General features: G+C 41.2%; 1 protein-coding gene across 1 annotated transcript in view; it reads left to right on the top strand.

Moving 5' to 3' along the window:
* The window catches only part of SH3BGRL2 (SH3 domain binding glutamate rich protein like 2), a 54,514-nt gene that overhangs the window by 813 nt on the left and 27,626 nt on the right, over positions 1-26,075 (top strand). The window lies entirely within an intron of this gene.

Genomic DNA, 26,075 nt, shown 5'->3' with positions numbered 1-26,075 from the left:
TATTTTGTTTGGTCGATATTCTTGAATAAGGAAAAAAACTTTTAGGAAGAGACGTTAAATAGCCAGATGTCAGATTTTAAGGAAAATTCAGTAGTATACTTGATAGCCCCCTGAGTAAGACATGTGGCGATATGTGTTACATGATTAAGACTTGGTTTTCTTAGCTAAGATTAAACTACAGGTTTAAGAGGCTTTTTGGTGAGATATGTAATACATCTATAAATACATGAAAAAGTGTAGTATTGATTGCTTAAACTTTGATCTGGCCAGTTGACTTCCCAGCAACTCAGCTCAACTGTCCCAAAATTTGTTTCTGAAACAGGTGGGATGGAGGACGGAATAGAATATTGTTTGCAAATCCTTATAAAGCAACTGAGGCTTTTTATTAAGAGGAAATCAACACTGTAGTATAAAAAGAACTCCCTTTTGCTGTAGGAACAATAGATGGGAAATGCCAACTTATCTTTATATGCAGGCATGCTCTGGTCTAAAAGACTCCTGATAGTTTTGGGGTTTCTAATTATTTGTGGCTGCTTAGTCATACTTGCCTTTTTATAGACTTCTCCACTGAAGCTACACTTCATGTGTTTGGAAACCCATACTGGTTTGTGGATAGATTTTTTTTTTCAAATGCACTCCTTCGTAAGAACGCAACAAAGCCTTTGGTTTCACCACCAACTTGCATGCTTCAATAATTGTTCCAATACCATTTTTTTTTTTTATTGCACCAGGGATGCTTTTAGTATTAAGAGGTCTAGGCTATATCGAACAAGTCAAAGGCAAAACTTGAGGCAATTACTTGGCTTATCCTGTCAGTAGATAGTTTGCCAAGATAGTTCTGGAACCCCATATCAATTCCATTAACAAATAATTATTTCCTGCCTGCTATGTGCCTTTTTAATTTTTAAATTTAATGTTCTGTGCTTTGCTCATGACGCTAGACTTGAGAGACCCAAGTGTTTTATTTTTGTTTTTAAATTCTCACTCGAAGACATGCTTATTGATTTTAGAGAGAGGGGATGGGGGCAGGGGAGAGAGAGAAACATGGATGGGTTGCCTCCCATACAATCACAACCTAGGTATGTGCTCTGATCTGGAATCAAACCCGCAACCTTTTGGTGTACGGGACAGTGGTCCAACCAACTCAGCTAAACTGGCCACAGCAAGAGACCTACGTTTTAATGCCGTCTCTGACTAGTAGTATAAGCTTGGATAAGGTGTTCCATCTCTGCCTGAGTTGGCCTTCTGTAGAATGAAGAGTTGTGTGATGGATAGCTCAGAATTACACTCTAGCTTTAAAATGCTTTGACTTCACAGTTGGGTAAATGTGGATAAACCCTAGTAACAGCTTCTTTTACTTTAGCAATATACATATTAGCCTCAAAGTGAATTTATTTTTCCTTTGGTGTTTTACTGTGATGTCTCAGGTCCTCTCACCACCCACCTGGTAGTTTGTGTCTTGACACAGTTTGATTTGAACTGGAAGACATGCTCTCTTATCACATATGTACAGCCCATAAACATTAATTACCCACTTGATGGACCCCATCTTTTCAAGTCTCAGTTAATCCTCAGTCATCAAGTCTCTCCAATTGTAATATCTCCTATATCAATACACAATTTTTCTGTAATTAAATGATATTGATGCATTTGGCAATGATAACTTTACGTACAAGAATGATGATGTCCAAGAGATAATGAAGTTGTTTAAGTCAACTTAAACAACTTTATGCAGGAAATATATTAGTAAGAATTTCTAATTTAAAAGTATTGAAATCAGTTAGTTGGACTGGGGAGGCGAATGGGGCTTGTAGCATTGAGCTATATTAAGCTTTGAAGGCATTGCTGCAATGTTTTCCCTCCAGCAGTGGTGTGTTGACCATTGGCGCTGTTTTATTTGATGACCATTGGTGAGCAGCAAGTGCATGGAAGAACAGATAATTTGATTCCCAAGTCAGTTTGAATTTAGCTGAAGTTTAGTAAACCTCGAGGGAAGAATGTGACTAGAATTAGACTTAGCTAAGTAAGTCCCAGGAATTTCTAAAAAGATGCTCTGCCCAATCAACAGTAGATTCAAACTTTCTATTTAGAGTAAATGCTCATCTTATTCTGATTTCCCTGAACTCTCTGGCTTTCAACACTTAACAGTGGTAGTTGGAATAATTAATGCAAAAGAGTGATATAGCCTTTTTAACCCTCCCCAGCTCCTGGTAAGATCTGCTTTTACTAGGAATTAAAAATGATGACACATTATTATGGTATGGATACCTGAAAAACCAGATTTCTTGTGTAGCTGATAAGGTTGCTGTCATTCATACTGTAGTGAAGGACATTTTATTTCAGTCTTAGGAAAATACTCTACTTTCCTAGGCTTATCCTGGTTGTATACTTAAAAGGGGAGGTCTTAGTAACTTCATGCAGGAAATACATTAATATGAATTTCTAATGTAAAAGCATTGAAATCAGTGAATTATTTCTTTCATTCATTCATTAATTCATTTCATTCATTCAGTAAGTATTTTCTAAGTGTTTGCTGCTTTGGTCTTGTGGGGAACTAGAGGAGAATAGAGGGTGTGGTCTCTGTCCTCAAGGAATTCGTGTGGGGACCAGGTGGGGAGATAAGATAGGAAAGGTAAAACTGTCCACAGTAAAGTACAGCCCAAGGACACATGCCTCTTTCAGGAACATTCTTACCAGAGATAGAAATAATATAGGCAGCAGAGGGATGCATTGCAGGATGTCAGATAAGGAGGAAATGTGCCAGAAATCATGAAATATGCATGTGGGAGCCTTAGGCAGATGGCAGGGAGAGGGATTGAGTTAGATTTGGAGCCTGGGAGACAGCGCATTAGCCCACCTTGTTCAGACTGGAAGGGGAGGAGCTTAGGGTGAGAGACAGCGGTCAGCAGAGGTCCCCTTGGGCCCCTTTTGAGGAGACAATATAAGTTTTTGAAAGAAGCCCATAATAGCACACAAACTCCATAGACTCAGTGTCTCAGAGATGTCTTCAGTATCTGCAGCTTGCATGCTCTCTGGAGCCTTTTGTCACCAGGGAATGAGGTACTCTCTGACAGGGAGAGACCCCTGGTATGTGATTTCAGAAAAACACCCCTGCCCCCCTTGCATTGACTAAAATTTCTCAAAAAAGAAATAAAGTCTTGTAATCCTCGGTAAAGTTCATGGGCTCGCCCTGGTCAGTGTGGCTCAATTGAGTGAGCATCCTGTCCCCCGTACCAAAAGATTGTAGGTTTGATTCCCTATCAGGGTCATGGCACATGCCTGAGTTTCGGGTTCATTCCCGGTAGGGGGCATACAGAAGGCAGCCTCTTATTTTGATGTTTCTCTTCCTCTCCCTCTCCCTTTCTCTCTAAGGAAAAATAAAAAAAAGGAGGGGGGGGGTTGGTTCATGGGCTCAGTTAGAGTTGGAAGAAAACATAAAGAGATTTTTAGTGAAGTCCACCCACCTAATTTCACAAGGATGGACATTTGGGCATAGAGATTTAGTGGCTTGCCCTGAGGTCATTTGTGTCAGTTAATGCAGAGCTGAACGGTAAATGGAAGCCAGGTCTCCTGACTCCTGAATATATTCATACGTATGTCCATTCAGCGATGCATTCATGCATGCATGGATTGAGTCTTGCATTCATCAATCACTGAAAACCTACTAAATGCCAGGCTCTGTGTTAGGCGCTAGGTGTGTATGTGATGGTCAGGAGAACAGGTTTAAACTGTGCCCTGGTGGCACACATCGATGCTGACTTGGGATGCAAACCATTTAATCAAGGAGAAAGAGGGATTCACTGCCTTGGGGGATGTTCCCATGGGCAGGGTGAAATGAGCTAGACTACAGTGTGTCCCTGGATGTTGGAGAGGAACCTTTACTGAGAGCAAACGTTACAGAGAAATTGAAAGCAATGTCAGAGAACATGGAGCTTTTGCCCAGGGCTGCATCTATGTTTTCAAGGAGAGGTGAGAGTGGTGGGAGAACACATAGAAACTATACTCAGAGTTGTCTTGCTCGTTGCAACTGTGGAAGGCATACCCAACTGCTTCGCATGACTTGTAACTATTTTAAACATCAGTGATCAGTAAAGCATCTCCACAGAAGATATTCAGTGAAGCTTCCTTCTTGTGAGGAAGCCATTGAAAGGAGTTCCAAGGCAGTGAAAGCCAGGATATGACTGTAGGACAGATTGGGCATGAATTCCTAGGCGGTTCTAATGCCGGAAGGAGTTCCTAAGGGTAAGCCTGGGCTCATTCGCATCTTGAACTCATTGATCTTCAGAGTCATACGGCAAGGTAGTTATTTATTCCCATTATACAGCTGAAGAAACTGAAAATTAACTGACCTGATAAGATCATACACAGTAGAAGGTGGGACCCTGAGTCAAACTCTGGTGGGCAGGTGGCTCCAAAGCTTCTGGAGCAGAAGTTCTCTGCTGTGGACACCGTGGTGCCCAGGGCGAATGAAAGTACTGGGGATACTCGATATCCTGCAGTATGCCGGACAGTCCCCCATAAGCACTGCCCATACAAAATGTCAGTGGTCCCCGAGGAGAAACAGTGCCGAAGGGCATTGGCAGGGGAAGGTGTGGAGTCAAGTTCAAGACTAGGTGGGCACAAACACGAAATGATCAGAAGCAGACATATGTTGAGACTCAAGGAAAAGGATGGGATTGTAAGAGAAGGTCAGGCTGGGAAAGCATGTGTATTAGTTTCTTAGGGCTACTTCAGTTTCCTGTGGTAAGTTAACAAAATAGATGGGGGGCTTAAACAACAGAAACCTGTCTCACAGTTCTGGAAGCTAGGAGTCAAGGTCACAGTGTCGGCAGGGTTGCCTCTTCCTGAGAGCTGTACGAGAGACTCTTGTTCCTATCTTTTGATGGTTTGCTGGCAATCTTGGGGTTTCCTCAGCATGTAGATATATCACCATGCTGTCTGCTTTCATATTCACATGGGGTATTTGTGTGCCTGCCTGTCTCTGTCCAAATTCCCTGTTTTACTATAGGGACACAGTCATATAAGTAGAGCCCACTCTAATGACCTCATCTTAACTTGGTATCTGCAGAGACCCCGTTTCCAGTAAAGCTACATTCATCATGGCTAGGACCTCAACATTGTTTGGGGACACAATCAGACCCATAACAGCATGTAATATGAGGGTTGAAATAGACTAATTGGTGGAATTTCCCCCCTTTAATTGGAAAGATTTTTGAGCAGATTTCTTGAATCTTAAAGGCAGCGAGCGGTTGGATATATAATTATATGGCATTGTAGTCAATGTATAAGGTCTGTTGCTGGGAAGGGATATTTCTCAATATTCCAAGTGAACACCTCACCTCAGTCATTCTAGTTCATTTTAATATTCCCCCAATTTGATATTTTTCATTCTATAATATTTCAAACTTGTAAATATAAATATAATCAAGGTCATGGACTCCTTTATGAAATTAGGGGCTTTTTACCCATTTGTTTTAGGATACTTGCAATGAACATTTCTATTTGAGGAAATGAAATTTTGGCAAATATTTATAATATGAAGTATAAGGTGGTTTCCACATTTCAGAAATGTAAGATCACTTGAGTCTTGTGGGGTTTTTTTCTGTTTTTCAAAAAATTTTAATCAAAAATAGAAAAGGAAAACAACTATAGCCAGTTAACTGCCACAGTATTTTTAATTTAATTATAAAAGGTCTGCCACTTGCGTCTATAGATGTACAAATGGTGTACAAGTGGGCAGCGGGGGGGGGGGGGGGGGCGCGCGAACCTCAACAGTGCAGTAGAAAGCAGTGTAAGATACTAACTCCAAAAAATATTTCTTTAGATTTTTTCATGTTTAATTTATAAAAAATTCAGAAATAAATTGTGTGGTTGTTTTTTTTCCCCCCAGCAAAGTTAGAATTGTGTGATGGATTAGAAAAAGTCTAGTCTTAGTGAATATTCAGTTTTAAAAAGAAAAAATAGCATGAAATGGCAAATGCTTATTAATATTTGAGGGAAATTTTTCACTTCTGATTATGTACAATTATCTTTTGGGGTCCTCTTTATAGAAGTGGCTTTGAAACATGTCCTTGAACCTTGCTGTTGAGTGTGTGTTTTTTTAGCCCAGTAGTGATAAGTATGTAGTATTGCCTAGTTTTGGGGGGTGGTTGGGGTGGCAGGGAGAAGTGGGGTTCGGTAGAAGAGTGGGAGATTGGTAGCCTGTACCAGCCACATACACCTTGCCAGTCTAATTTAAGGCAGTGCAATTTCCCTTCTGTCTTCTTCTTGGGCTTATCTGCGTTTATCTGCTAATTACTGGCTAATTACTCCGGAACTGGACTGTGGTAATTTAAAGTTAGTGTTGTTATTTCTTTTATGTTTGATTGTTTCTTCCCTAAACTCTAGAAAAGAAATCAACCTAGGAAAAGCACTTAATTAGATGTTTCCCTTTTGGACTCATGACAGCTTTGCTGTAAGATCGAAAGCTGAGCTAGATTCTGGCAGACTGGGTCCCCCTCTACCTACAAACCCAGGTACTTGAGGCTGGGGCAGCCCTTGGCAAACTCCAGAACAATATGGCTGGTCCCCTGGATCTGCCCCTCGGTTGCCATTGGCAGCTTATTTATTCCCGAGGGGACCTGAATCCTTTGGGCTGGCTCAATATCTGGCAGAACCCCAAAGAGGGTTTCCTGGAACTGACCCCAGGAAGTGGAAAAGTAGGGTGTTTGCACATCGGGGAGTGTCTCCCTTGCTGTGGGACCTCTGTGGGCTCTCTGCCAACATTGCTTCAGAGCTCCAGAAGCCGGAAACGGAACGCTGGCTGGGACTGAGGGCAGAGGGTCCTAAGTATTTCAGGATGCGTTTTCCATTTCATACCGGTAATGGCCCAGGTCAGGAAATGGCTTTTTGACGTCTTCAATCTAGTGGCTTTGGGAGTGGAGGGTTGAGTATAAGAGCGACCCAATTAGATGACTTGCTTGACAAGTCAGTTGAGATATTTCATAAATGCAAATAGAAGTAAAGTAAGCAGGTATTGATGTACACCAATCCACTATTATAATCAAAAGAAAGCAAAGCAAAAACCCCAAAGTAACAACAAACACAGTAACTCAATTACTTTTGAGTAATTGGTTTTCCTTCTGTGAGTTGCATAAGGAGTGGGAGTGTAGTGTTCTTCATTCATGACATTCCTGTGTGGATTGAAGTTGACTGGTTTTCTGCTTTGGTAATTATAGTCATTGGGACAGTTCCTTTGAATGGGAATTGGCCATTTCTCTAAGCCTGGATCCCCCATTGATAAGAGTTTTGGGTTGCACTGTCTTTTTATAATTTTTTTTTTAATCCTCATCTGAGGATATTTTTTCCATTGCTTTTTAGAGAGAGTGGAAGGGGAGAGAAAAACATCCATGTGTGAGTGACACATCAATTGGTTGCCTCCTGCATGAGCCCTAACCAGGGTGGGGATCTAACCTGTAACCTGAGTACATGCCCTAGACCAGAACTGAACCTGTGACCCTTCCTTGTAGAATCCGACATTCCAACTGCTAAGCCACATTGGCCAGGGCTGCACTGTCCTTGTATAATAAACTACTTCCTAGCCACAGTAGGTGTTTGGATTGAATATCTGCTGTTATTTAATCTGGAGTCAGTTTATATTCAACCCAAGTGCCTACTTCTGCCCCATCTATGGACGTTTTATCATTGGAGGGCAGGGTTCCCTCATGGGTAAGGCAGGGACTGAACTCACATCTTAGCTCTGCCATTAATGAGGGACACGGCATTAGGCAAGTAATCTCAGCCTCTTCATTTCTAAAAGTGGGGTAGGTGTGGTACCTTCTGTGTAGGATTGCCATGAGCTTTGAATGAATGAAGTATTCCACATAAGGTATTTAGCAGAGTGCTAAAGTACTTAGTGTATGTTATCTATTATTTCTATTATATCATCAGCAATAGTAGTAATAGCAGAAATAAAAATTATAACCTTGGATCATGTAAGATCTTTAATTTATCAAAATATTGTGTACAGTACATAGTACTTTCTTACTAAGCTGAGAGTGCATGCTGGTATAATCTTTGGAGAGTTTTTAGTAAATTTAAATATAAAAAGTTTTCAACTGAAATTTGAATAAACAAACATTACAATTTGAGGTCATTCCCCACACAAACCACTTAATTAGAGTTCTGTAATTTTGGAACATTTTATAGGTATATAGCATGTTGTGCACGAGTCACTAAACCACATATATTCACTGCCTACAAAGTGCTTACTACTATGCAAATGGACACCATTCTTTGCTGTACATAGGACCTGACTTTAGCCTTCTGGCTTGATTTAAAGCTTCCTAAACTTGGCAAGTCGATTTCAATCCAGATGACAGCTCTGACTGATGGATGGTGGCTGCCTGGAGAGCTGGGAGAGGGGTTTTGGAGCCCTGTCTGGGAAACAAGTGGTGTGATTGACTATTGCTGTCTTCTCCGGCACCAGAGGAGTGAGGACCGGGGCTGAGGCCAGCCCTGTCTTAGACTCTGTGTAGTTGAACTCTATATCTTTCAGGTTTGTGTAACTGAATGTAGACTATTTGGAGTCTGAGAAAAATATGAGACACCAAATTGAATTGATGGGTAATATCCTCTCCAAACACCTCACCCCAAATTTTGGGGTAAGGATGGTGGAGAAGGGCCAGGATTTCTGTGTTTAATGAAGATGAGTGAAAATTCGCAGAAAGGACAGTGGTTATCTTGACTGTGAAACTGAACGCTGAATCTTGATGCTTGTGACATGTAGGTGGGGTGCTTTCGAAGCTGGCAGATGGGCAGGTGGATGGTGGTAAGTGAGGTAAGGAGGCTTCATGGGAAAAGGTGGTGGAGACAGGAGAGGGCGAAAGACACGACAATAGGTGGACTCTAGAATGTGACTCTCTACCATGCTGAGCCTTGGAGCACTGAAAGGTGAGGTTCAGGTGACAATGAGTGTCTGCCTGTGCCCAGCAATGGGATAGGACTTTTCCTGCGGGTTAATTAAACTTATAATGACCCTGTAAACTGTAGTTTACCTGTTTTACAGATGAGAATATTGAGGCACAGAGTGATTAACTAACGTGCCTAGGATCATTCAGCTCAGTGAATCCATATTCGAACCCCTGTCTTCTGTGTTCCTCACCTTGCCCACCAGAAGAGCCTACAATCAGAGACCAATGAGAACCTGGGTCGTGCTGACCCAGAAAGCTGGCTAGGATAACAGTGTGTGAGCTCAAGCTACAGAAAGGGGAGGGACAGGACCCCTCTGGAATAGTTCCAGGGGTTCCCACTCAGCTGTTGAACAAGTAATTCTAGGCACACTGTCCCCAGGGCGTGTGAAAGCAATGGCTTCGCTCTGCAGAGACTGGTAAAAGCTATAAAGAATATGGGTTGAAATGGAAAGCAGATGTGTCGTCGTCATCATCAGAACAACTACCATTCACACCATGCGCAGGAAATACTCAGGGCTTTTTTGTTTGCTATTTTTATTTCTCAAAAGTAATTTGGCATGGTAGCCATTCATATTCATCATTCATATTCATATCCTCCCTTTCTCTCTCTCTCTCTCTCTTTCTCTCTCTCTCTCTCATAGGAAATTGCTGAAGTTCAAAAACTTTAAATAAGCTGCCTTGTCATAGATTCCAGAAGGTCCAGACACTCAGACCCATGCCATCCTATTTCCAAATGGCCAAGTCCCAGAGGACGGAATCGGAGATTAAAGAGAAATTAGAATAAGCAGTGCTCTGAAGCGACTGTGGAATATTTTGTTGGGTGTCCTGATCCAGATTTGCTTCAAATAGGATTCTCTTGCTCTGTGTGATAAAGTTGAGTAGAACTAACTTGATGTGTTGAACTGGAGGGAATAGAGGAAGGAATGGGAGTGTAATAGGGTGATATGGGAAAAGGAAAGGTTAGCCCCGTGGCTGGAACCCGGGGATGGGGTCAAGGGCAGAGATATTTAATCTCTTGGGACAGACTGTAGTGGTGGGAGTGTGTGCCCTCATTCTGTTCATCTTGGATCCTGTGCTCCTGGGTGACATGCTCTCCATGGGCTGAGGAGTCTGTTTTCTAGCCTGCAGATAAAGTTTATCAGTATATTGCAGCCTCCTGTGGGAGTTCAGTACAAGAACGGGTAGAAAGTGGGAGGCCGGAGTCAGGGCTATCCGTGGCTGATGGTTGGGGAAGGAGGGCCTGTGGGAGTGCAGGCGGCTGCTGTGTGTAAAAGGAATAATGTAATCAACACCCACAGGAAGGCAGGAGTGGGTCTGCAAAGCCACTCTTCATACACATCACAGAGATCAGCTTCTTTACATGTAATTTACAGAGAGAGCCTCATAAACTTAGTAAACAGAATACATTTTTATGATACAAGCAAGGTAGTAAGTGGAAAGAATGCGGATTTTAGGAGCACAAAGACCTGGGTACAAATTGTAACTGGTACCCTAACCAGCAGGGTAGCTTAGTAAGTCTTTTAACTTCTCTGGATCTCAGCATCCTCATTTATAAAGCTGTTAGAGTTTAATGAAACGCCAGCCATTAATAATACCATGAGTTTCATTTAAATTTAAGCCAGCAATAATTCTCTTGTCTTTTGTGAATTCTCCATTTTAAATGAGCTATTAAGATTTAATTAGCCCTGCTGGTGTGGCTCGCTGGTTGAGTGTGGATTCATGCACCAAGAGGTTGCTGGTTCGATTCCTGGTCATGGCAAATGCCTGGGTTGTGGGCTCGATCCCTGGTGGGGAGTGTGCAGGAGACAGCCAACTGATGTTTCTACCTCTCTCTCTCCCTCTCCCTTTCTAAGAATCAATAAAAACATTAAAAAAAAAGATTTAATTAAAGAGCCCTGGTAGGTGGTGCTTAGTGGTTAGAGCATCGGCTCTCATAACAACTCCTATTCACACCATGTGCAGGAAGTACTCAGGGCTTTTTTGTTTGTTATTTTTATTTCTCAAAGTAATTTGGCATGGTAGCCATTCATATTCATATCCTCCCTTTCTCTCTCTCTCTGTCTCTCTGTCTGTCTCTCTCTCTCTTGCTCTCTCATAGGAAACTGCTGAAGTTCAGAAACTTTAAATAAGCTGCCTTGTCATAGATTCCAGAAGGTCCAGACACTCAGACCCATGCCATCCTGTTTCCGAATGGCCATGTCCCTGAAGGATTGCAGGTTCAATCCCCGGCCCTGGGGGCTTGCGGGAGGCAACCAATCCATGTGTCTCTCTCACATTGATGTTTCTCTCTCTCTCTCTCTCTCTCTCTCTCTCTCTCTCTCTCTCTCTCTCTCTCCCCTCCCTCCCTTCCACTCTCTCTAAAAATCAATGGAAAAAATATCCACAAGTGAGGATTAACCAAAAAAAAGAAAAAAGATTTAAAGAAAAAAGTTGTTCTTGTAATCAGAGTTTTATTTAAATGCATTTATAAGAAGATATGAAACTGACATTGTTTATTAGGGTTAGTGATTATTAGGGTTAGTGAAGGTTCCTGGCTGGAACTCCTTTGTTTTTAACTTAATACTGTGTTTTAAATTTTATTTTTTTTTTTAGCCAAGATTCTAACTACTAGGAGATCTCTCTCTCTCTCTCTCTCTCTCTCTCTCTCTCTCTCACACACACACACACACACACACCACAGTATTTTCTATTCTTTTTAATCATCCAAAGATCTCCTAACCCCACTGCCTCCCTCCAACAGGGAAGGGATCTGTTGGAGCTAATTAGTGATGACCCCTTCATCCAGGCATGTACCCTTGGGGTGTCCACAGTTGTCTGCCATTCCCACCATCTTCCCTAGTTTGAGCCATTTGTTACAGGGCTTGTGAAATTTTTTCTTATTATAAAAACTATTTCTTGGCATTTATGTCTTATCAAAAGTGAGAAACCCAAGATTATATTGAGAGGGTTATGTATATTTCATGAAAAATGGGAGCCAGAGAAAGTTGTTTTTTTGTGTGTTTTTTGGGAGGAAGGAAGGAAGGAAATAATCGTCCTAAATGATAATTAGGTGTTTGTTGGCTTCATTCCTTCAATGTTAATTGCCTGACTGCTTTGGGCATTTGAATATTCCACTCTCTGTGGAAGTTTATTATCATGGAGGGTACAAAGTGTCTCTATTTCCTATGTGTGCTTGGTGCTAGCCTCCCAGCCACTCTGTCATCTCAGAATTGCTGTTTGAGGTCATTATACTCTAGGGCAGAACTTCCTTGAAAAGTTTGGAGGGGAAGTTGATCACACCCTACACCACAGTTTATCACCATGGTCGCTATTGACAATTCTTTGTCGTGGAGTTTGTCCTGTGCGTCGTAGTCATAGAGCAGCATGCTGGTCTCTGCCTGCTGGGTGCTAGTAGTACCCCTGCCTCCCAAAACAACCCAAAACTTCCCCAGATATTCTCAAATGTCCCCTGGGGAGCAAAGTCACCCCTGGTTGAGAACCCCTCCTCTGATCTATAGTAGCAGAGAGAAAGTACGCACAATATGATGAGACTCGGATGGCTTCAAAACTGGAAGAGACTGAAGATATTATTTAATTCTTCTTCTTATGATGAGGTGTGAGCCATTGAATGACTAGTTCAAGTTCACACTGCTTGTCCCGATACGTCTGGAGCACACACTGTGAGCCTGAAGTGCTGCACTGGGAGTTGGGAGACTTGGAGTCTGGTTCTGGTGATGCCATTTAATTCGCTTTATGTCTTTGGACAAGAAACGTAGCTTCTCTGGGCTTCAGGTTTTCCTTCATGTTGTTTTTGTTGTTGTCTGGTTGACATATGTCATAAACCATGAAACTCACCCTTTTCAGTTGTATATTTCAGTGGCTTTTAGATTCACTGTGTTGTGCACCCATCACCACAATCTAATTCCAGAATCTTTCGTCACCCCAAAAGGAAACCCCAGGCCCAAGCCCATTAGCTGTCACTCTCCATTCCTTCCTGTCTCTAGCCCCTGGCAACTACTTTCTGTCTCTGTAGATTTGCATATTCTGGACATTTCATTTCAATGGAATCATACAATATGTGCCCTTTGGGCCCAGCTTTTTTCACTTAGCATAAGGTGTCTAAGTTCATGCATGTAGAATGCATCAGCACTTTATTTCCTTATATGGCTGAATAGTATTCCGTTGTATGAATATACCATATTCATTCATAAGTTGATGGATATTTGGGTTGTTTCCACTTTTGGGCCATTATAAATAATGCTTCTGTGAATAGCTGTGTACAAGTTTTTGTGTGACCATATGTTTTCAGTTTGCTTGGGTAGAATTGGTGGTTCATATGGTAACTCTATATTTAACTATGTGAGGAACTGCCAAATTGTTTTCCAAAGCAATTTTAATTTATATTTTCACTAGTAATTATGAAGGTTCCAGATTATCTACATCCTTACCAATACTTGTTATTGTCTGTCTTTTAGATTATAGCCATTTTAGTGGTTTAGTTTTTGTTGTTGTTTTTTTAAGAGCTCTTCTAGCTCTGAGGGTTTTTTTCCCCTTTTATTCCATACATAAGCCAGTATAAGTAACACAGAATCCAGTCTTTAAGGATATATATTTTGGAAATTAATAGAGTTAATCAGTTCTCATATTTTTATGAGGCCCTTCTATTGTCCAGTGTTCAGTCATGTAGAATGAATAAATAGCTTTACCTCCGCCCCTCTCCCCCCAACTAACTCATAATCTGACTGCGGGGGGTTGCGGGGAGATGAACACGAACACAGAAAGCAGAGGACAACACAGAGTCAGGTGGAATACAGTGCTAAAATATCTCAAGGGCAGGTGTGTTTATTTGGATAAGGGCAAAGAAAGTCATATTCAGAGCTAGACAGAAAAGAGCATCTCTTGATTTGGGAAGGTGGCTGATTTTAAGCTTTTAGAACATGTCCCTTAAGTAATAGGCTCCCCTGGAAAGTTAAAAGACTTCTTTTGTGCCAAAATATTTTGTATTAGCTTGTGAACTGGAGCAGATGTCATTCTCCCCCTCCTTTTTTGGCAGACATGGATTTGATTTGTATATCCATGCTGCCCTTTGTTCTAGAGGAGATGACTCCCTGTCCATGGCTGTTTCCTATAGTGTGAGAGGAAGACAAATGGATGCTCTCTAGCTCGTTCCACAGTGATATTTTAGTGAGCTGGGTTCAAGAGATACTTAACAGGAACAAGGTGATTAGTAATTCACCTTTTGAATTCCTTTTCCGTTAAAGGAGGGAGGGAATCCTTATCCTTTTAAAAAGAGTACATTTGTGTGTTAGGTTCAGAAAGCTCAGAAAAACCTCCTTGGTCCCTGAGAGCTGATAGCTTCCAGGCCAAATATTTAGTCTAACATTTGGGGCCCTCAGTGATCCGATTCTGACCTCCCTTTGCAGCATTTTCTCTCACTGTTCTTCGGACTGCTCTGCAAACACACCAGGCTTTTTTCTCCCTGCCTTCTGTGCCTCTTCTCATGCCATTTTCTTTGCCTGGACGCTGCTCACCCTCCATTGGGACGAGTCAGAGTCCCCTCTTTTATTAGAAGCTGATGCCAGTAACATTCCCCAATGAAGTATACCCACACCGCCCCCTTCCTCCCTCGCCCTCCAGACTGGGAGGACCCTGCTTCCTAGATCTTCATAGCTCAGCCTGTGAACTTGTCTCTGTGGCCTCAGTACAGTCCGCCCTTGGTTATAATCATTTTGTACCCAGATTGTTGGAACTATAAGCTCTAAGTTCTTTGAGGTCAGGGACTACTCCACTCATCTTTTTATTCCTCAAAGTTTCCTATTAGAAGACGTGGTACATATAGTATTTATTGAACTAAAGTGGAAAAAACAAAACAAAACATTGTTTCTGTAGCTTCCACTATATGAAGAATATAAAGCTGTATCAAGAGAACATGACCACAGCAGTAGGGCTGGAGTAGGGCATGCAGATAGACGTGTGCTTTGGCAAATGTAAAGGCTACGAGGGACACGATTTGTTTTACTGCTTTTTAAATAAGTGGCATGAAGGATCTATGTTATCAGAGATCACTTTGTTTGAGTATTCTCTTGTCCAGATATCAGAATTCTAGAACCCCCGTGTGAAAAGAGGCTGGAGACCTAGAAGGAAGCAGACAGGCCACTAAGAGGCGATGGGCTGTTCTGCGTTCTGCAGGTTCGCGGGCTGCCCTTCCCAGCCTCACCCAGAAAACTGTAAACAAAAGAGGCTACAGTGGCCGTGGGCCCCACGGAGAGGAAGCTCTGAGACGTGACAACTGCCTTCGGAAGGCAGGAGTGGAGACTTCCAAAAGCGCAGTTTGGTGTAAAGTGACAGCCGGCTTTTACACAGGAGTGGACTCGGAGAATGTCGGTGCACCACATCAAAGTACAAAAATGGATCCTAATGTGATTCTTCACCCAGAACAGATGAAATCAGGTCTGGCATAGTTTGGTTTGATGTACTCTGCTGAACAATGCAGGAACAAGGCGTGCATTTTAGAAAGATGCCTAAACTAAAAGTAGTTTAAAATGAAATAATAGGTTTGTGCCTAAGGGGTGAGCTTCAGTTATGCAGAAAACCTCAATCTCCACTTCCAGGAGAAAGTAACTTACTTGCTCCTCATTGTCTCCATGTTGCCACTCCTCTTTTGCCTGCCATTTTCCTTTCTCTCTACCTTCCCTTATAGACTCTTTTTCCTCCTCACCATATGAGCTGTTCATTTATATTCCTTCTTTTTATATTTCTGATGCTGTACTTTTGTTCTTTTTTTACACATCGCTGTAGCTTTGCAGCCCTCTCTGTGCACCTTTCCCACAGAGTACCGCCTTTTGACAGCCCGGGCCCATGTTACTGGTAGTGTCATAGGGAAGTTACTTGTTGGCAAGCCCTGTCTCCACCCCCCTCCACACACACACACATCCACGCCCCTCCATTAGACTATGCCTTGCATCAGTGTAAAGGCCTTGTCTGTCACCTGTGTTACCCTAGTTCTTAGGGCAATGTCTAGCACATGGAAAGGTCTTCACAAGGTCTTGTAAAAACTTGTTGAGTGAACAAAGGCTCCTTGACCTTTAAGAGTCTGATTTTTCCTTCTTCTTTTTTCAAATTCTCACCGGAGGATATTTTTCCATTGATTTTTAGAGAGAGGGAAAGACAGAGAGAAATATCGATGTAAGAGAAACACATCGATTGGTTGCCTCTTGCACGCACCCCAACCAGGGCCTGGGCTGGGGAGGAGCCTGCAACCGAGGTACGTGCCCTTGACAGGAATTGAACCCGCATCCCTTTGGTCCACAGGCTGATGCTCTATCCACTGAGCCAAACTGGCTAGGGCTGATTTTTCTTTCTGTTGACCCTCTGTGCATGTTCGCTCTCTCTCTCTCTCTCTCTCTCTCTCTCTCTCTCTCTCTCTCTCTCTCTCTCTCTCTCTCATTCTCCTTTCTTAATTTCTCTGCTTACCCTTTTGAGTCAATATGGAATGCAGAATCATATGACTGAAGATATAGAGAAATTTGAGGTGCAGGCACCAGAATTTGGAGGCACTCTTCAACACATGTTATCTTATCAGGAATGCAGGAATTAGGCTCATCTGTGGAAAGGGTGAGTTCCTATGGAGATTTGAGGAAGCTATAAAAGCTCCTAGTGGTGTTTGTGCAGGAGTGAAACAGAATTGTGTCCCCCTGAAGTTAGATGGCTGAATTTCAGCAGACAAGGCCTACTAAGTAGCCTAAGGAGGGCAGAGAAAGCTGATGACATGGCCAACCCGAGAGGGGGCAGGCCCATAGAATGCAGATAAGAGCATCCAGCCTTTCTCTTAGAGGTATCATTTGTGCCTGCTATGGAAATATGAACTAATTATACGGTCCCCTGTAAAATGTAATTGTGAAATGACCTGTCGTCCCCCCAGTTATATTTCAAAGGTAAGTAGAAGTGTTTCTAGATCATCTTAAAGGATCATTTTCACACATTCGAGGATGGACTGATGTAGAAATGGGAATAACATATTCCCGAACCTGCTGTGTGACAGCGCAGCATCTCTGGCTGTGGATAAAGGCACAGCTTTTGGCTGAAGTCCTGTATTCTTGCCTGTGGAAAATACTATGCTCAGCAGGATTTCCTCTTTACTGTAGAGGATTTGACTATGATAGCAAGTTTTGCCAGAGCAGCTTTTCTGCAAAGAACCCTCTAATTAACAGGAAGCATGTGTGTGAACAGTCGTATATAATTTTTATGGTGGCATTCTAAACATATTTTGCACTTGGCTGACTTTTTTCGTTAAGGAAGTAAACATGTAATCTTGACAGGGAATGTAAAAACTATAAAATCAAACCACCCACATCTTGCTAATGTTTTATTACGGCTTCACATTGCTAAGTAATACAAGTGTGTGTGTGTGTGTGTGTGTGTGTGTGTGTGTGTGTTTAATGGTGACCAAGAGTAGTTTCATACACGTGTTGATGGAGAAATTGGTTCTAGGCATTTATATTCCACCAAGCACGTAGGAAAGGAGATAGATCAGCCGACATGGATGTATGTGATGAGCAGCTCCTCTGAAGCTATCCTACTGGGTCCCTTGTGGGATGCAGGTGGGATGCACTCTTGGTCTTCATCCTCCAGAGGAATTTACAGTTGAGTTGGGGAGGGAGGTCCAGGTGAGTTTGGTGAAGGAGATGATCTGGGAGGGAAGTGGTTGGTGTAAGTTGGGGTTTTTCCACATTGGCACTATTAACTTTTGAGGCTAGGTCATTCTTTTTTGTGGGTCATTTTCCTGAATAACATGGGATAGTTAACAGCATCCTTGGCCCCAGCCTACTAGATGCTAGTAGTATCCCCAAGTTGTGAAAACCAGAAATGTCTCCAGTCATTGACAAATGTCCCCTCATGGTGGGGGTTGGGGGGAGACAAAATCACTCCCAATTGAAAACCACTGTACAGACATAATTGAGCACAGTGTGGGCTTGGGTCTGAGCTGTGAAGAATAAATAGAACTTAGATAGGAAGTGTGAGCAATATTGGGGTGGTTTAGTGGAAATAAAGCATTCTGTAAAGACCCAGTCAGTTTCTACATCAGAAACTGGAGCAGAGCTATTCAAAGTGTGATCAGTGCATCAAACTTTGTTACTGATATAAGTGCTGTAATTGAGGGTAAACATTTTTTTTTTAATTCTTTATTGTTTAAAGTATTACATATGTCTCTTTTTTCCCTCATTGACCTCTTTCCAGGCACTCACACCACGCCCCCCACACACCCGCCGCAAACATTTTTATAGCAAGTTTACAGAGCAATTTAATGTGTGTTTTATTTTATTTTAGTGGATATTTTAGAGATGGGAGTGACTTTTACAAGGGTATGTTAATGTCATTTGGTCTACAGAGTATCCCCCAAAAATGTTCACACACTTATAAAGGCAGTGTTTATTAAAATTTTTCTTTTAAAAAATGTTTTAATTTGTTTATTTTTTTAAGAGAGAGAGGAAGGGAGAGGGAGAGAGAGAGAAATATCGATGAGAGAGAAACATCGATGGGCTGCCTCCTGCACGCCCTCTACTGGGGAATCGAGACTGCAAACCAGGCATGTGCCCTGACTGGGACTTGAACTGGTGACCTCTTGGTGCATGGGACGACACTCAATCCAGTGAGCCACACCAGCCAGGCAAAATACATTTCATTTTCAAAATGTAATAGAATCAGTTGTTAAAGTGTGTATTCATTTTTGGGGGGACACACTGTATTTCTGTGGCTTTAGTCTTTCCATTATCTGCGTATCCCTAGTTACAAACCTTTTCTCATTGCTTGCCCTTGGACTATAATTTTGGACTGAAATTGCCAAGTTAAAACTTTAATTTGTATATTTTAGAACTTGTTCAAATTATGTGTGAGTTCTTTGGGATTTGTAAACATGTCAATGTCTTTGGCATAAAGTAACTTTTGTTGTTATTTGGTGATGCTTATAGCTGTCCCTTAAGAAATAACGGAGAGTGCATTTTGTTTCATTTGTATTTTCTGTGAGTGGAAAAAGATTTGTGCCCTAGGCACTGTCTTTATAGTGATGTTGGTACCCTGTGCCTGTCTACTCATAATTGGGATTCCTGTTTGGAGAGCATTGGTGTGAGGATGTGGAGGTTAACTGCTTAGCCCACAGCCATGGACTTGTGCTCATGTCTTATCTGAAAGCTTTGAAAAACTGTAGTTTGCTGAAATTCCACCTGCTACTTACTTTTTAGTCACCCCTCTTTCCTTTGAACATAGCAAACCAATCTATGTTAAATTTCATGACTTTTTCATTTTTTTTTTTTAATCCTCACCCGAGGATATTTTCCCATTGATTTTTAGAGAGAGGAAAGGACAGAGAGAAATATTGATGTGAGAGAAACACATTGACTGGTTGCCTCCTGCATGAGCCCTGACCAGGGCCTGGGCTGGGGAGGAGCCTGCCCTTGACTAGAATCGAACCCAGGACCCTTTGGTCCACAGACTGATACTCTGTCCACTAAGCCAGACCGGCTAGGGCCATATCTAGGTGTGGCTTTATTTTCCACCTTTCTGTTTTTAGAGCTCCGGGTTATAATGCATTGTGTGTTTCCTGAAATGTTTAACTTTTGAATCTTAACTGCTTCCTTGCTAATACCTTGAAACAAGTTGCTTGACATAATATATGGAGCTTAAGGCATTGTATTTTTCATTTGGAATGATATTATGGTACAAGAGTTCCTCATCTCCTAAATGTAAAGTATGTGGATGTTGGGCTGCTTGATAGGAGATGTGAATTCCAGTCCCAACTCCTGCTACTTACATAGTGAATTATTTGCGGTAAGTTACTTAACTAACCTCCATACCTCAGTTTTATCATTTTGTCAAACAAATATGTTGACTCATCTGCGACAGGAGGGCACACCAAACCACACAGAGGACACACCTGGAGTACCTGGCTCAGGTGACCATGACCAGGAAGCCTGCACTACTGGGTCCCACAAACACCTACTACGTAATGGCACTCTACCAAGACTGGGAGACATAAAAACTACTTAATGCAGAGAAACAAACACAGGAAGGCAGTCACCCCAAGGAGACAAAGATAGTCCCAAATGAAAGAAAAGAAAACAAAAATTCCATTTAAATAAAATGGAGACAAGCAGTCTACCAGATAGAGTTCAAAACACTGGTTATAAGGATGCTTGGTAAGAATTTCAACAAAGAGATAGAAAACATAAAAATGGAGAAAGAAGCATAAAAAAGAACCAGCCAGAAATGAAAACATACAGTAACTGAAATGAAGACTACATTAGCGGGAATCAGCAGATTAGATGAAGTAGAGGACTGAATCAGTGATGTGGAAGATAAGATAGTAGAAAACACCTAATCAGAACAGCAAAAACAAAAAAGAATCCCCCAAAAATGAGGATAGTTTATGGGCTTCTGGAACAATATCAGATATACCAATGTGTATATCCTAGAAGTACCGGAAGGAGAAGAGAGAGCAAGGAATTGAAAACCCATTAGAAGAAGTAATATAAGAAAACTTCTTACCCCTTCGGTAAAGGAAACAGACATACAAGCCCAGGAAGCACAGAATTCTAAACAAGATAAACCCAAAAAGGCCTACAATAAGACTCATCATAATTAAAATGCCAAAAGTTAAGGCAAAAAGAAAATCTTAAAAGCAACAAGAGAAAAGCAGTTAGTGGCCTACAAGGGAACTTCCATAAGACTGTCAGCTGACACCATACAGAGTTATTATATTATTGACTAATAGAGGCCCGGTGCACAAAATTCTTGTACTGGGGGGCTTGGGGGGTCCTTCAGCCCGGCCTGCACCCTCTCACAGTCTGGGACCCCTCAGGGGATGTCCGCCTGTCGGTTTTCTTCTGACTACTTTTAAGATGTTCTCTGCCTTTGTTTTTTTTTTTTTGTAGTTTCCCTCTAATGCACCCAGGTATTAATTTTCTTTCTCCTCGCAGTCTGGGACCCCTCGGGGGATGTAACAGTGTGCCAAACAGCTGCTCGCGTTCATCCTGGCCCACTGTGCCTGCTGCTGCCGCTCAGTAATGCTGCCACAGAGTCGGGAGAGGCTCCTGCCGCCGCAGCTACACTTGCCAGCCATGAACCTGGCTTCTGGCTGAGCAGCACTCTCCTGTGGGAAAGCACTGACCACCAGGGGGCAGCTCCTGTGTTGAGTGTCTGCCCCCTGGTGGTCAGTGCACATCATAGTGACCACTCGTTCCGGTTGTTCTGCTGTAACGGTCGCTTAGGCTTTTATATATAGAGAGATATTCCCTATTCTATACTGTACATCCCCATGACTTGTAACTACCAATTTGTACTTCTTAAATCCTTCCTTTTTCACCCATCCCCCCCAACTCTCTCCATCAAAACGTTCTCTGTATATAAGAGTTTGCTTCTGATTTGTTTGTTCACTTATTTTGTTTTGCAGATTCTACCTGTAAGTGAAATCATATGATATTTGACTTTCTCTGTCTGACTTATTTCACTTAGCATAATACCCTCTAGGCTAATTCATATTGTTGCACATGGCAAGATTTTTTTTTATGGCTGAGTAATATTCCATTGTGTATATGTACCACTTGTTCTTTATCCATTCATCTGTTGAAGGACACTTAGGTTGCTTCCTTATCTTGGCTACTGTAGGTAATGCTGCAATGAACAAAGGGATGCATATGCCCTTTTCAAATTAGTGTTTTGGATAAATTCCCAGGAGTGGAAATTGCTGGGTCCTTCTTTGTATCTTGTTACAGCCTTCTTTTTAAAGTCTATTTTGTCTGATACAAGTATTGCTACCCTGTTTTTTTGTTTGTTTTCATTTTCATGAAATATATTTTTCCAACCCTTTACTTTCAGTCTGCTGAAATAAGTCTCTTGTAGGCCACATATGTAAGGGTTTTTTTTCTTATCCATTCAGCCATCTTATGTCTTTTGATTGGAGCATTTAATTCATTTATATTTAAAGTAACTATTGCTAAAGATGTAGTTACTGCTATTTTATTATTCATATTTTGTATCTTTTTTTCTTTCTTCTCCTTCTTAAAAAGCCCCTGTAGCATCTATATATATATGAAAGGCTAATATGCAAAGTGTCCCCTCAGGAGTTTGACTGCTTGCTATGACGTGCGCTGATCACCAGGGGGCGGCGTGGAACAAAGGAAGGTCCTGGCCGGCAGCTGGAAGGCCCCAGTTGGCCCAGATCACCGGCCAGGCCTAAGGATCCTACCCCGTGCATGAATTTCATGCACCGGGCCTCTAGTTTCTTATAATGGTTTTGGTGGTGATGAACTCCTTTAGCTTTTTTTTTTTTTTTTTTTTTTTGATCTGGAAAGTTCTTTATCTGTCATTCAATTCTAAATGATTGCTTTGCTGGGTAGAGTAATCTTGACGGGTCCTTCCTTGCTTTTCATCACTTTGAATATTTTGTGCCAATCCCTTCTGGCCTGACAACTATATGTGTGCACTGACCCAGAAGTTCTCCAAATCCTCTGATTTTCCTAATATTATTTTCTTTTCTCTAGCTTACTTTATTGTAAGAATACAGTACACAATACATATAACAGAAAACATGTTAATTGACTGTTTATGTTATTTGTAAAGCTTCCAATCAACAGTAGGTTATTAGTAGTTAAGTTTTGGGGGAGTCAAAATTATAAGTGGATTTATTTTACTTAGTGGGGGGTTGGCACCCCTAACCCCTGCATTGTTCAAGGATCAACTGTATATGGACTTAAACATTTAAGTGTAGCTTTGAAAACTAATATATTTGAGGTAGCAGATTATACAAACTCCTTTATCTTTTTTGATTCAGTTCTAATATTGTCTTACTTAGCTATCTATTAACATTCTATCACAAATTAGAAGTAAATATTGTTTCAGTTACCTGTGATCTGGAATGTGAAGGGAGTAGCCTAAACTCTTCTGAAAGTATTGGTTCCCAATCAGAAAATACATACAGGTAACGTTTCATTAACGTTTTCATTCATTTCATTCTGCCAGCGGCAGGGCAGTAGTAGGCTCTCTTTGATCTGCTCTGAAATATTTTTTGAACTCAAGAACAGTAGACCATGAACTCTGAAACTGCCCCAGTTTCAGTTTGGAAACTAAGTGAAGTGATTGGTTTTAATTACATGTTAACTTCTTGATCTTAATCTATAATTCTAAAAGCGAGACAAGTGAGTCTACTCAAAATAAACAGGTATTAAATTGATGTTGTGTATCAGTTTAAAGATACACCAGGACAGACTCTTAAATCCTTGGGGATTGCCATGGGGACATTTGTTAATTACTCTTGTTTTCTTCTTTGTTGATTACGGTATTACATATGTGTCCTTATCCCCCCCTTTGCCCCCCCCACCCCCCCACTCATGCCTGCACCCCCCTGTAATTACTCTTTATGTGGCTGAAATTTCTGGTTCTCCTTGTTCCACGTTCTGGTTTTATCTTTAGCATTCCTTCCTAGCCCTGTATGCAGCAGAACTGGGAAAGTCAAAAGGTCACTCTTGTGCACACTCAACAGTAAACAGTGCCTGTTTGTTCCTGGGTTTGGCTAGTCTACATGGAGCAGTTGGACTTCCTTCTGCTGATGACAAGTCTTCAGGGTGTGTGCAGGGAGACCCTTTCTTTCCTCATCACTCTGCGTTAGTCTGGCTGGGATGGGGGTATGGCTGGGTTAGCAGGAACCTGGGTGGGAAATAAATCCTTATAGAACATGTTCTACTGGTGTGACAGCATTATACTCATATCTGTAGGGAAACTCATTCTCACCAAAGGATATGTTCCCAGAGAGTGAATTATCTCTGTTTAAGTCACGTTTCTTAGTTTGGGCACTGTCAGCGCTTGAACTACTGATGCCTGTAATTCACAGCTTTCTTGGGGGTGAGCTGAAGTTAGGCAGAGGCAGGCGTGTACCCCCTATGCCTAGCACAGTGCCTGGCATTTGCTGGATCCTCAGAATGTGCTTGTGGAATGAATAAGAGTGAACCAGTGAAGGAATAGAGAAAGAGAAGCCAAATTCCTTCTGGAGTTGTAGGACGAGGTCTCTGAGGGACTAGCAGTATGCCTGCTAAAGAACAATAGCTGACGAGGTTTATGGCCTTAGAATAAAAATTACTATAGTAATAACAGTAACTCGTGTGTGTGGAGCTCTTTCGGTGTGCCAGGCACTAAGAGCTCTGTATTACATCATTTAAATTTCATCACCACGCTCTGAGCTGAATTATGGTGTGCATTTCACCTATGAGGAAATTGAAACTTTGATAGGATAAGTAACTTGCACTAGATGATCCCTTTCTGACGGTCAGGACTAGAACATAAATCAAAACTAAGTGGCCCAGATGGGGCTCAGTCCACTGCCCTAGGCATCATTATCCACATGCTCTAACCATCATGAGCAAGTTGCAGAGACCAGGCCCCCCACAGACGTGTGTCAAGCTTGCAAAGCTTGCAGTGGCCAGGCGTGCCTCCTCACCTACTTTCACATCATCCCTGTGTTAGTACTACCAAACCAAGTACAATAACATGAGTGTGTGCATTGTGTGTGGACATGTGTGTGCGTGTGTGTGTGTGGGGGGGAGGTTTTTATTTAGATAGGTTATTTGTGTAACAATTAAGCTTTGGATTTATAGGCAGTTCTGTTGTCAAGCTGAGTCACCAACAAAGTGGTATATTGTTAATAGAAGCATGAAAGTTAGGAGAAGGAGGTGAATTGTGAATTGATGGGTTGACCTTTAGAAAACAAGGTTTTTGTTATTTCTGTTGTTTTGCTTTACCAGTCAAGTTTGAGGTGATGGTGACACATTTAAGCATAAATTTTCAGAAAGGCTTTGGAACTATGGGATTGGCTCTTGAGAAAGAGATCAATTTTCAAATGCAAATTGTGGTTCTATTTTATAAAGGTTAACCTTTTGCACTCGGATGTCGAGTGTGACTCGACACGGTTAGCATCGGTAGCAGCTCTTTTTATACTCTTTGAATGTATCAATAATTTGAAATATAAAAAAATCCAAATAAATAAGTTTGTATGAAAAGAAACTCCAGTTTTTTATTCTACTGCCGCACTTTGTAAAATCTGGGGTATTTAAAAAATTAAATCCCGAGTAGAATAAAGGAATCAACAAAAAGCAAGCGAGTGCAAAGGGTTAATAGTTGAAGTTCTGGAAGTATGTGATATTGTCAAGGGCAAAAGTACTAATATGAAGAGAAAACAGATTAGAAAGTATATTGCAAGATGTTATGATGTCTTCAGTTTGCCTGATTCAAGCACAACATTAGTATGTGCTAATATTCCTGTCTTTTCTGCCTCTAGATTTATTACCCTGCCTCATTTATGTTAATAATTAGAAAATATATTAGCTGTATAGTATACTTCTTTGTTTACAGCAAAACCCAGGTTAGTTTTCAAGGATTTCTTTATGAACTGAGTAATTTTCCCAGTCAGAGGTATACTAGAATGCTTTCAGGTAAAAAATATCAAAATATCAGCCATACAGAGCCAAAGCCTAACATTGTTATGAAAACACCACTACACATATTATTTTTTAAAAATATGGTGTTTTTTGTTGTTGTTGTTTTTTTTGCAAAGTAAGAATTTATAAATTGACTTTTAAAACTTGATACAAGAAAAAAACACACTGAAAAGTGAGAATAATAGACTTCAAGATTTCTCAAATGTTTAGAACAGAGATTTTTGCCTTCTGGCTTGAAAGTTACTTAGACAAACATTATAAAGGAAAAAAATATATAATCTTGTTGTTTGCACACCCACATTTCTCCTGGCCCCTACACTTCTCTCATGCAATGGTCTACAATATATAAAAAAATTATTTGTGGATATATTTCCAATATCTATATATTGTAAATAAATTATACGCATATATTATTGTACTAATAAAATATGTGCATAATAAAGTGTCCACAAAATAGCAATAAAAATGATGGGATACTGTTGAAACAATATTCTTAATTTTGTTTTTTAATGATAAAAAATTCTTTTTTCTGTCTTCCAAAAATTTCTCTTCGTGAGAAAAATGTAAGCTAATGAGCAATACTACAGTTTGAATGTCTGCTTTTAACAGTTTTTAAATTGTTTAAAAGGTACCTTTCTAAAATACATAGATGCATATGGAGAAT

The sequence above is a fragment of the Cnephaeus nilssonii genome, assembly GCF_951640355.1.
Source record: "Cnephaeus nilssonii genome assembly, chromosome: 9".
Lineage (NCBI taxonomy): Eukaryota > Metazoa > Chordata > Mammalia > Chiroptera > Vespertilionidae > Cnephaeus > Cnephaeus nilssonii.
Note: the sequence above shows the minus strand (reverse complement) of the source record. Positions and strands in the feature narration are given on the sequence as shown.